At 35.4% G+C, this 12961-nt stretch overlaps 1 non-coding gene across 1 annotated transcript; it reads right to left on the bottom strand.

The window, feature by feature from the left end:
- Positions 1-12300: 12300 nt before the first annotated feature.
- On the bottom strand, positions 12301-12407 carry LOC127133636 (small nucleolar RNA R71). Its single transcript, XR_007807589.1, has one exon. It is a non-coding gene; the product is annotated as a small nucleolar RNA R71 (small nucleolar RNA).
- Between the last annotated feature and the right edge of the window lie 554 nt (positions 12408-12961).

Raw genomic sequence — 12961 nt, 5'->3', positions numbered from 1 at the left:
TGCACTTTTACTTTACCATGTCTAGCTAAATTTATAAGGCTAGAATGTAAGGATCGTAATTAAACCAGTAATCCGTACAATTGTTCGTAGAAACGCTTAAGGGCTATTTTAAATTTCAAATTAAGTTTTCCCGCACTTCAATTCCGTTGGGTAAGATCGAAAGCCGTCCAACGTGTTTTTAAACTTAATTGTTTTTAACTATTTCAAAAACAGCGAAAGCGCTTTGTTTAGTTCATTAGGAGTTTTTAACATTAAGAAGAAAAGAGATTTTAAAACTATTTTCGGACATTAAGAAGTTTAGAGTCTGGTTCGTAAGAACCTCTTTTGGTTAAGAAATCCAGGTTATAATACTTTTCAACTTAGTCAAGATACTATATTTCTTAAAAATAAGTTTACTACTCTAACGCAATGCGCGCTTTTTTATAAGTGACAATAAGAGGGTTTGATTGGGGAGTACAACTCGGTTCTGAATACGCGAAAGCGACAGTTCCTATTAAATTAGTTCTTTTCAAAGTAGGAAACATTGCCCATAAGTAGTTCTATTAGCAAGTACTTGGATTATCAATTGATTACGTGAATTACATTCGACCCTGCCTTTATTAATTATATTCTATTTCAATACTTTACTTTTTATTGCACACTACAAAAACACTTATTTTGATTGCCTTTGATAAACACCATAACGACAGAAAACGAAAAATTGACACTTGGTCTCTGTGGTTCGATAATCTTTTATATTACTCTGACGCGTTCGTGCACTTGCGAACACCAAGTTTTCCAACACATCACATAACATCTCAAAAATAAAAGTATTCCGTGCATCATTGCATACATATCATCTATGCACATAAAATGAACCAGGATCCAGAGTTAATCATAGGCATCACATGGTACTTTCTCTAAGTGAGTTCCGGTCCCCTATTGTTGGGTGTTCCCCATCGAGTTGCATCCTTTAACCTTTTGTTATTGAGATGTCATTCTCAGTAGAGTCAATGATTTCTTTGAATAAATTCCAGACTTGTCTGTTTCTCATTGAGCGCTCCTCAGTGAGTTGTTTCCTTTAAACCTTTTGTTGATGGAAGTTACATCTTTCTAGAGAATATTTTTTCTACAACATTTTTTTGTTGATATCCCCAAGCAAGTTTTACCCAATGATGTTCCAGTACTACCCAACAGGTCTGTTCTATTTGAACTTTTGTTGGTAGTATGATTTTCCAACGGGTTTTTTCTTAATATCATCCTTTTGGTGAAATCCCATTAATGAATAATGATCATCGTTCGGTTTGTGATAAGCATTATCCTTTTGGTAATGGTAAATCCTTGACATTTGTGATCTTACCGTCATCCTTTTGGTGTCGGAGATCCTTGAAGTTTTGGTCTAACCTTCATCCTTTTGGTGAATGGTGACCTCTCATTATTAAAGCTTATTATCATCCTTTTGGTGGTAACAAGTTTTGCCGTTTGTGATGTTACCGTCATCCTTTTGCTGTCGGTGATCCTTGAAGTTTTGGTCTAACCTTCATCCTTTTGGTGAATGGCGACCTCTGCAATTATTATAGTTTACCGTCATCCTTTTGGTGTCGGCGATCCTTGTGGTGATAGGGATCCTTGTCATTTTGGTTCAACCATCATTCTTTTGTTGATGGTGATCTCTGTTATTATGCCTTATCATCATCCTTTTGGTGATGGAGTCTAGTTTGATCTAAACTTCATCCTTTTGGTGATAGAAATCATGGATTTTGGTTTAAGCAATCATCCTTTCGGTGATTGCGACATTGGGAAAGTTCACTCTTACTGTCATCCTTTTGGTGTCAATGATATTTGAAGTTATTATGACTTAGTATCATCCTTTTGGTGGTAACAAGTTTTAAAGTTATAATCTTACCTTCATCCTTGTGGTGATGGTGATGATGGTGATTGTTGACTTATTATCATCCTTTTGGTGGTAATAAGTTTTGTTGGTTGATAATACCTTCATCCTTTTGGTGATGGTGATCGTTGAAGTTATTGACTTATTATCATCCTTTTGGTGGTAACAAGTCTTGTTGTTGATTGATCCTACATTCATCCTTTTGGTGATGATGATCATTAAGATTATATACTTATTATCATCCTTTTGGTGATAACAAGTTTTGTTTATGATCTTACCTTCATCCTTTTGGTGGCGATGATCATTAAGATTGTTGGGACTTATTATCATCCTTTTGGTGATAACAAGTTTTGTTATTGGTCTTACCTTCATCCTTTTGGTGATGGTAATAATTGAAATTATCGACTTATTATCATCCTTTTGGTGATAACAAGTTTGGTTGTTTGTTCTTACATTCATCCTTTTGGTGACGGTGATCTTTGAAGTTGATGAGTTAACTATCATCCTCTTGATCGTATTCTTGCTATTATCCTTTCGATAATGGAAAGCTTTATCAGGGCAACCATCATCCTTTTGGTGATGAACATCATTCTCTTGGTGGTGGAAATCTTTAAATTTTATTGGGTATAACTTTCATTCTTTTGGTGGTAGCAAGTTATGTTATTGATCTTACCACCATCCTTTTGGTGATGGCTACCGTTGAAGTTTGGTTTAGCCATCATCCTTTTGGTGATGATGATCCTGGAAATCGTGGTGAATTACTATCATCCTTTTGGTGGTGGAAATTTTTATTCTACTGTCATCCTTTTGGTGCCAGAAAATGTTTCAGTTTTAGTCTCACCATTGTCCTCATATCAACAACGACCTTGGCAAGATTTGAGTGTCGACTCGAGGGTTGGCATTGATTTGACGTTCTACCCCTAATACCTTGGTGCTGTTAGAACTCGTTACGTTTTCTTTCTGCATTTTTCCATTGCATTTCAAAAGGACAAAATTTGGCCTTTTCGTATTTAATTACCTTCCACCATGAATGTATGAAGACCATTGTCATTCTTACCTTCCAGTTTAAGTTAATTAAATAGGGGCAGCTGTCATACCCCAATTTTGTCCAGGCATTTTTAAATTTCATAAATTTGACTTTAAATTTCAGTTTGCATCATATGTACATCATAATATACATTTCATCATGAATAATACCTAGAATATCAGTCGGAATAAGTTCTTGAATATACAGACAAATTGGTCAAATCAGTTCTCAAGTACGGGCAAAATCAGCAGGTAAAAAGTTTTGAAATTAAACTCAGAAACGCCAGTATTATTAACCTACGGTTCACGTAGTTTAGCCTGGTGTTCTCGTTATATTTTTCAACGACTTCTTCAGCTGCATTTTAATACGTTTGAGCCTTTTAACCGGTGAAAATTTATTTCAAAATTAAAAGAAACGCTGTATTTTTTCAATAATTATATTTCGTGCTGATCATTTTAGTACATCCGATTTAATTTTTTGAGTAAATTTTTGTCCGACTTTTATTCATTTTTAGTCGTTTTAATTTTTTTCTTTTGACAAAATAATCAGGATATTTAAATAGGAATTTCCATGTCTTCTTTTATTTTTATCTTTATCATATTTATTAAGAAAATGGTGAAATTTAGTTAAGTTAATTAATTTAGTCCCACTTAAATAAATTAAGTCATCTAGAAGGGGCAACTCTGCCATTTTAAATTAAGTGCGTTTCTTGGATTTTAATCTGGATTGTCGACTCGAATTTAATAAAAAAAACCTCGCGCATTATCAATACTTTTCCCATTTATCCAATCAGAAAATACTTATTTAGATAAATAAATTAATTAATTAATCAGGAAAAAAAAACTTCTCTCTCATCTTGGTAGAAGCGTGGACAACTAGCAAAATATGGAAAATATCTCCTTCCTCTTTGTGTGATATGCCACGCGCCTCATTCCAACTAGCTCTAAGATAGCCTTTGCCCTATTCCTGTAATTCTTCGACACGTGGCACCGTAAGAGGAAAAGGACAGAAAAAGTGGTTTTGTGGGGGTGGGTGAAAACGGATTCGAGGGTTCCAGCGGATGGGCTTTTGAGGGTAAAATTGGGAGGATTCTTCTTTGAAAAGGAGAGATTGCATGTACAAAAAGGGGATCCTCTTAGCGCCTGAAAGGATTTTCTTTATCAGAAAATTTATTTTTAAGGACCCAACCTTTTTTTTCTCTCAGTTTCCTTGGTCGTCACTATTCCTTTACACAACATAAAACCCTTCCATAGTCGGCATCAACAACCGCGACCCACCCCCGCAACCTCATCGCGCTACAGCCAACAACCATCGCCGGAACCAAAACTTTCCACCCTTCACCTCTCTCCAACGAACACCGCCACTCGTATTCACCGGCGGCTGACAAATTCGGCAACGTCCAACCACTCTTCGACCTCACTCTTCTGTCGGTCACACCTCCACGCTCACCACACCACCATCCTCCGTTCTTCTTCCCGAAAGACGCCACTCTTCATTATCTCTGACGACAATGAATTCGGAGCTCCGATCCAAGTTTACATCCAAAGGCGTCATTTCGCAACCTCCGTCGTCCGCCTTCACGACTCAACCATTTCAAATGATAATCTAAATCAAATCAACGATCTGATCTCCACTACCACTTTCCGAAAAACTATTATCTTTGCTCGCGGCATCCTTTACACGGTAATTTTCAGTTTGAGTTTTGGTTCAGTACAAGACCTTGCGGTGAATAAATTCTGGTTTTGATTTCATTCTATGGCATGGTATTTGTATACTAGCTTTATCATGTGCTTAATATTGGCTATAATGGATTTGCTGTTTATTTTAAGCCATTTATAACTTGATTAAAATGTAATGGCTTACGTTAACATCAGGTTTTGTTGGTTTCTGTTTCGGTGCGAATCACTAACTCAGAATCATAAACATATTTTCTTTATGGATTAATATTGATGACTGTGATTTCTTTTTTAGTCTTCCTTATATCTTTGTCATAGACTATACTTCTGATTTCATTTTCTACTTCCATTATTTTTCAAAAGATAAGTGTGTGAAGGGTTGTAGGGATGTTTGTATTTTTTTGGTCTCCCTAGGCTACCCCCTGAGTCGTTGTTTCAGAGAGAGAGAGAATTTGTAGTTTTTGAAGTATTAGGATAATGACTATTGGTATTCTAAATTTTAAAAGGGAGACATTAGTTGGCTACGCTGAATTTAGAATTATGGTGTATCCTTTCTGGTTTTGATACTCTATTGGAAAGAGTTTAATGTAAAGTTGGTTTACACCTCTTTGATTATTCTTGTGTTAAAATGAGATTTGTAAATGATAATTATTCTATTGATTTTATTATTATTACAAAATATTACGAGTTGCATTGTTGTTATAATTATTGCAAATAATATCATTGTATTTTTTTAATCGAATCAAATCCATGGATTCGACTTTTATGTGTCGTTATGTCACTAAACCTTCAGTACATTCATATGATATTTCACCATGTTTGGACTCTTATATACGACACATTGATCCCGTTGTCGCTATGAACAAACCGGTTTGGAGCACATTATGATTTATTGATTTCAATCTTTTTAATTAAAATAAATTGTTAATTGAAAATTTATTTAAATTATTTAATTTTGATCATTAATTAAGTGTTTAATTTAATCAAATAGTTTTTGATAATTAATTTTGATTGTATTAATTAAGTGGTTCATTTAATTTTTTTTAATTAAAATTTTTGGTTAATTAAATATTGATCACTAAGTTAACATTCAAATCATTTAAAAAAAAACAACTTAATTTCTTAATAATATTCTCTTATAACGTAAACTTAGGATGGAAAATAGTATAAGAGGCGTTCGCTTCGTTATCTCCCAAGTATTCGAATGATTGGCGTCCACCATATTGTTTGAATTCTTGTCACCCGATTAAAATCTTAATCACTACAAATTCAAATCACTTTTTCAAATGAAATATCATTCCTAAGGACTTTATTTTTATAATCTAAACTTAGGATGAAAAAGAGTGTAAGATGCGTTTGCTTCGTTATCTCCCAAGTATTCGAATGATTGGCATCCGCCATATTGTTCGAATTCTTGTCACCCGATTAAAATCTCAATAATCACAAATTCAAATCACCTTTGCGAATTAAGTACCATTCCAAAATACTTTACTTTTATAATTTAAACTTGGATGAAAAGGAACATAGTAAGCGTTCGCTTCACTATTTCTCAAGTGCTCAAATGATTGGCGTACGCCATATTGCTCGAATCCTTGTCACACGATTAAAACCATATCAAATACGAATTCAAATTATTTTTCCAAACCAATTATAATACCTAAATAACCTTTCTTTTATAAATTAAATATCGAATGATAAAATATGGGAGGCGTTCGTCTCACTATCTCTCGAATGATTGAATAATTGGCGTTCGCCATATTGCTTAAATTCTTGTCATCCGATTAAAATCTTAATCATACAAATTCAAAATTATTTCCCTATATCAAATATAACTTCTAAAAAACTTTATTTTTATAAATTAAATTTTGGATGATAAAAGGATGGGAGGCGTTCGCCTCACCATTTCTCGCATAATTGAATGATTGGCGCTCGTCATATTGCTCGATTTTCTTTCGACTTCCGATTAAGATACTCTAATTAAATTTGGATAAGGGAATGGGTGACGCACACCTCATTGTTCCTTGAATAAGCAAGTGGGAGGCGCACGTCTCAATACCGCGCATATTCGATTTCCGCATACAAACTTTCAATAATAATTAAACAAAAAAAGGAGTAGAAGGCGTTCGCCTTATTATCCTTCGAAAGAATTGAACGATTGGTGTGCACTACATTGCTCAATCTTTTGTTGTTCTTCAAAAATATCTTAAACACATCAAATCTATATGTTATGTTCTCGCCCCCGTGTGATCAAAACCAATCAAACAAAATATCTAACATATTAATTCAACTTATCACCCCCGCGTGACCACAACTATTTTCAAAAAGAACACTGTATAATCCTTTCTAATGCGCACAACAAACTAGTGCTTAAGCCTCTGTCGAGAGTAGACAAGCCAACATTTAGCCTTTAGAATGCGATCTACACAACTGTTCATTAAAAAACACCAACCAATCGTAGTTCCCCGAACTACGAATGCTCTGATTTCCTTATTGCACCATAAGGATACTTAGGCACGAGATTGCGAGATCTTGGCGAGCACACTAATAAAAAACCTCCCATTTCCCCCTTCTGAGGTTTCCATCCATCTCTTTTCAATATTTTTATCACTCGAAGAAAACAAATAACATAAGCTAACATTTAAACCATAAATTAAACTAAAAGGTTCACGTTGAGTACAACGGACATGAGGGGTGCTAATACCTTCCCCTTGCGTAATCGACTCCCGAACCCAAATATGGTTTTGACAACCATTATTCTATATTTCTAAAGGTTTTATCGATATTTTCCTATTCCTGTATTGGGATAAATAAAGTTCGGTGGCGACTCTGTTCGAACTAATTTTTCCACGACCATCCCGAGGGATCGTATTTTTCGAGATGCGACACCTGTCTCAGATATGTCTCTCCCTTCTTTTGTTAGTGTGTGGTATGTTTTAGGAGTTTGGTTATTTTTACCAAATCTCTAACATGCATTAACACCTATATTTTTATTGCCTAACCTCAGATAATTGTGACTTCTACATATGTCCAATTATGATTGCTTAACATATAGCTAAATTTGTCCCGCAAGGCATAACACTCTAGTAAGTTAGATTGTAAGTCTCCCATTCTTCATGGCATTGTGTGAAAACTTGGTCTTTTTTTCATTCATGAGATCTAGTGGCATACTTGTTGATTTATCCAAGTTGGAGCCCTTCCCATGGATGATGTCTTGGTTCATGGATTCATACCTGTGAATGAATGATTGAGTGTTCTCCAAAGAATGACTTAAACAAGTCATTTACTTAACCATTGACTAACCTTTTATTAATGTTGCTTTACTTTCAAGTCATTTACTTTATGCACTTTAAATTTTAGTACCTTTATCATTCATTTCCATTTATATTTCATGCAACTTGTTTATGCTTCAGTCCTTTTCACTTTGCTCATTTGAGTCATATCTTGTGATTATATATATTGTTTGCTTGTCTTTGTTTTAGTTTATGGTCTTAGGACCTTAAAACACCTAATAACAAAAAAAAACCTAAAAAAATATCTTGGTAGACTGTTGGACATGATTTGAACTTCTGGACTTAAAAGTATGCAACATTCCCTATGCTCAAGGACTTGGTCAATGCCACTATCTGAGATTGAGTCATCCCTGACTACATATTTCATCTGATGCAAGATCTTGAGTGCCCTTGATTCATCTGTCACTTGGTCTTTGTGCTTAACTGTTATACTGTTACTATTGTTAATATTTGATGATTGCTTCTTAGTTCACCACAAGGAATTTTTTCATCTAATACATCGGAAGACATTGAAGACTGCTAGCTATTGGAGTGCTTGCTTGGGTTTTATGGCTATGTTTATTTGATTCCTTGGTCTTCATACTGGTTTGCTTTGGATATTGCTTATGCTTGTTGCTTGCTAAAGTCCAAAGGAAAATGTGTTTCTATATGACATTCTTATCTGTTGGATTGCATTCCATTGGTCAGCTCTTTTCAACTCTTAACTTTTAATTTTTGTCTAGGATAGTCTCTACATCTCCTCCCACTTCTTTAATTTCAAAATCTCTCCCTCTTTTCAAAAAATCTTCTTTGCTTGTAATTTCAAACTTAGACATGTTTTAATGAGTAGAAACTTTGGCCTTATGCCAATGAATTTTCAAACTTTTTCTTAAATCAAACTTGTGAATAAACTTAACCATATTGACTTTAATTTCAAAAATACAAAAAGAACTAACAACCTCATTCAAATCTTTGGCTTTTTGTGCCTTTTCTTTTAAACTTCTGTTAAAATCAATTCACCAACTTCTTTGAAGTTTTTACCACGAACTACGGGGTTTTTATCCCTCCTTTTTATGTTGGTACGTAGGCATAGGACCGAAGGTCTTGTCAAACATAAAAATATAATTAATGAATTCTTTCCTCATCCCACCACTCTATATTTTTATCAAACATCATTAAGACAAAAAAACACTTGCACACAAAAAAGGGCTCCCTATGAGTACCTAGGACACTTTGGGTGCTAACACCTTCCCTCTGCGTAACCAACCCCCTTACTTATAATCTCTGACATTTTATTAGTTTTGATTTGAAAACTTCTTATCTTTGGGGTTTATTCGTACTTTTTACTTTTCCTTTGGAAACAATAAAAGTGCGGTGGCGACTCTGGTTTTATTGACGTCTAGTTTATCCATACCTTGATGGACATGAATTTACCGCTACAGATACATCCGTGAATTAAAGCACAAACTATGAAATATATTATAAAACGCGTTCCATTTTGAATTTTCAATGCCACCTTAGCATCACCATCAACCTCACGATTCTCTCTCTCTCTCTCTCTCTCTCTCTCTCTCTCTCTCTCTCTCTCTATATATATATATATATATATATATATATATATATATATATATATATATATATTATTTTTCTTCTTTCATTTTTTTTTCCAGATTTCTATCAATCATCTCTCACTCATTTCTCAATCATTTTTCACGAAATAAAGACCAAAGTTGCTCAGAAAAATGCAAGGAACACAATGATACAATTGGTTTCAACTAACACTCAAAGATGAGGACGTACGAAGGCCAAAACCAGACCTAAAACCCTAGGTTTAGTACAAACATAAACTCACATAAACAACAAGGAAAGTGACATGTAAGCTAATGGACATTCTTAACACAATAAATGCTACAAGTTTGCTTCAGAAATCAAATGAAAATGATGCATGTATAGTGAGTTTCAAAATCAAGAATGTACCTATTGGAGCAAGGTCCAATTCCCCTTCAACACTACTTCCACCTACAATTTGATGCTTCTCCTAATGCTTATGGGTTCCCAGAAGATGATTGGAACCCTTAGTTTGCAAAACGCACAAGCAAAATGAGAGAATGAAAGTTAAGATTGAAAAGCTCTCAAGAATGAAGTTTTTCTTGGAAAGCTTGGTGTGTGAATAGATGAGGTCTTGCCCTCTATTTACAGTGATCTTTAAGGGTTTAATAAGTCTCACATATCATAAAATAATCACGTACTTTGCTGGCTTGCTTGTGATCAAGCCGAATTACACCGTGTTTTTGACTCAGATTTCACATGTTTATTGACTTTATTATCGTTTTATTTTGTATTATGCCCTATTTTCTCTTGTTTTTAGATATTTATCACTTTTGGACACTTTTGGAAGAATCGAAGCAAAAAGACCTAAAATTAGGGTTTTTCGGCGAAATTACACACATGGCGTTGCACATGGCGGCCGCTATAGGGGAAGCCATGAGTCACCAGCCCTCAACTAGGAGGTAACCGCCACATTCCCATGATCCACCCTATTTACACACATGGCGGGCGCCATGAAGGGATGGCGGGCGCCACCTTTGGAAATCACGTTCCCACTAAAGCCCACTAAGGGGAAGTTGGAGGGCACCATGTTCTTTACAAACTGCTGAGAATCTCTATAAATAGCTCATTTCATTTCGTTTTCTATCATCTAACTTAGTTTTACAACACTAAGCATATAGTTATCATTTGTAATAGCGATAATCCGTCACATCGGGGGGTTATCGCATCTTTCTGAGATTGAGTTGGGTCACTTCGAGTTGATGTCGTCTTTAGCTTCAGGAGTCGGAGGTTTATTTTTGTACCAGAATCGAAGCCTCCGTTTGGAGAAGGTTCTTATTTATCGCTTTATTTATTTATTTCCCGCATTGCTTTTACTTTATTTATTTCCCGCATTACTTTTACTTTATTTATTTCCCGCATCGCTTTTACTTTATTTATTTCCCGGATCACTTTTACTTTATTTATTTCCCGCATCGCTTTTACTTTATTTATTTCCCGCGTCGCTTTTACTTTATTTATTTTCCGCACTCGCTTTTATTTTGTTTATTTTCCGCACTTTACTCTCTATTTATGCCTCACATTCTAAAATAAAATTTTCATCATGATTAACGTCGTTATGCTCGTTTGTGTTACCATGTCTGGCTAAATCTTTTAAAGGTTAGAATGTAAGGATCGCGGTTAAAGTAATGTTTCACATATTGAAATCTGTAGAAATACTTTAAAGGCTGTTTTGTTTTTTAACTTGAGTTTTCTAAAACAAACTTGGTTAGTTTTAATTATTCGAGGAGTGCGAAAGCACCCTGGCATAGTAACTAGGAATCTTTATCACTTTAAGGAAAAGCTATTTTTGAAACTGTTTTCGGACGCGTTGATAGGTTTAAAATAAGTAAACTCCTTGGGTAAACTTTCCAAATTAAAATCACTTTTCAACTAAGTTTACGAGTCTCATTTCTTAAAAATAGGTTTACTACTTTAGCGTATGCGCATCTTTTATAAGTGACAATAAAAGGCCTTAATTTAAGGGTAAACTCGGTTCTAAATATGCGAAAGCGACAGCTTCTGTTAAATGATTTCTTTTCAATAGTATAAAATATCGCCTCATAAGTAGTTCTATTTAAACAATCGAAACATCACTTAACTGACGTGAATTACATTCAACATGTCTTTACCTGCATTTATTATTTACCGTTATTTTGCAAACCAAATATCTCTTTTATAACGCCTTAGATAAACACCGTAACGATAGTATTCGATAGATTGACGATTGGCCTCTGTGGGATCGATATTCTTTTGTATTACTTTGACGTTATTCGCGCACTTGCGAATCACAACGATCAAGTTTTTGGTGCCGTTGTCGAGGACCAACTTCGTCAAATTTCGTACCCTGTTGTTACACCGTATAGACTAAGGCATTATTAGCCGGTAAATGTGAAGAACCCGTAGTACTGGAAATTTAGTAGATCCTTTAGCGGAACCCGAACGTTATACTCGTACACGCCTCTTACTCATCCGAATTAAGGAAGCTATGGTCGAGAATCGCGATAGGCGACCTCTTAAGGATTTTTCCCAACCATCTGATGAGGAACCTAGTTCGAGTATAGTAAACCCCCTTATACCTGTTAACAATTTCGAACTAAAACCGTCTTTGTTGCAATTAGTACAACAAAATCAATACGCGGGTCTCGCTACCGAGAACCCGAATCAACATTTAAAAGTTTTTAACCAACTAGTCGACACCTTTAAATCTAACGGCGCTTCACCCGATGCGATCCGTTTAAGATTATTTCCTTTCTCCCTCAGGGATAGAGCACGTTCATGGCTAGATTCACTTCCAGCCAATTCAATAACTACCTGGGAAGACCTTAGGAGAGTATTCCTTGCTAGATATTTCCCCCTAGCAAGACTATTATTCTTCGAAACCAAATAACTAGATTTGCTCAAAACCAAGGAGAATCACTTTTCGAAGCTTGGGAGAGATATAAAGAGCTATTAAGAGTCTGCTCACACCATGGCCTAGAACAATGGCTAATCGTTCACACCATTTACAATGGACTCCATTATAACACCAAGATGAGCATCGACGCTGCCGCAGGTGGCGCGCTGATGAACAAACCTTATCCTGAAGCTTGTGACCTAATTGAGGATATGGCCCAAAACCATTACCAATGGGGAACTGAACGAGCATCAATAGAGAAAAAGGAGACCCAAGGTGGAATACATGAGGTAAGCTCTCTAGACATGATGCAGGCGAAAATGGACTCTTTAGCCCTTAAGATAGAACATATGTCTACAAACACTCACACCATAGCAGTAGTCCACACAGAGTGTAAACTTTATGGATCCAAAGGACACGAATCAGCAGAGTGTAATCTTTTAAACGACCTGAACACTGACCAAGTGAATTACGCCCAAGGTAACCCATTTTCAAACACTTACAACCTTGGATGGAAGAATCATCCAAATTTTTCCTATAAAAACCAGAACCCTATCCAAAATCATGCACCTCAGAGACCACAAGGTTATCAAGCCCAAAAACCAAATCAACCTATGCAAGTTGTGCCTCAGAAGT

The sequence above is a fragment of the Lathyrus oleraceus genome, chromosome 3 (assembly GCF_024323335.1).
Source record: "Lathyrus oleraceus cultivar Zhongwan6 chromosome 3, CAAS_Psat_ZW6_1.0, whole genome shotgun sequence".
Lineage (NCBI taxonomy): Eukaryota > Viridiplantae > Streptophyta > Magnoliopsida > Fabales > Fabaceae > Lathyrus > Lathyrus oleraceus.
This window is presented reverse-complemented; position numbering and strand designations above follow the sequence as displayed.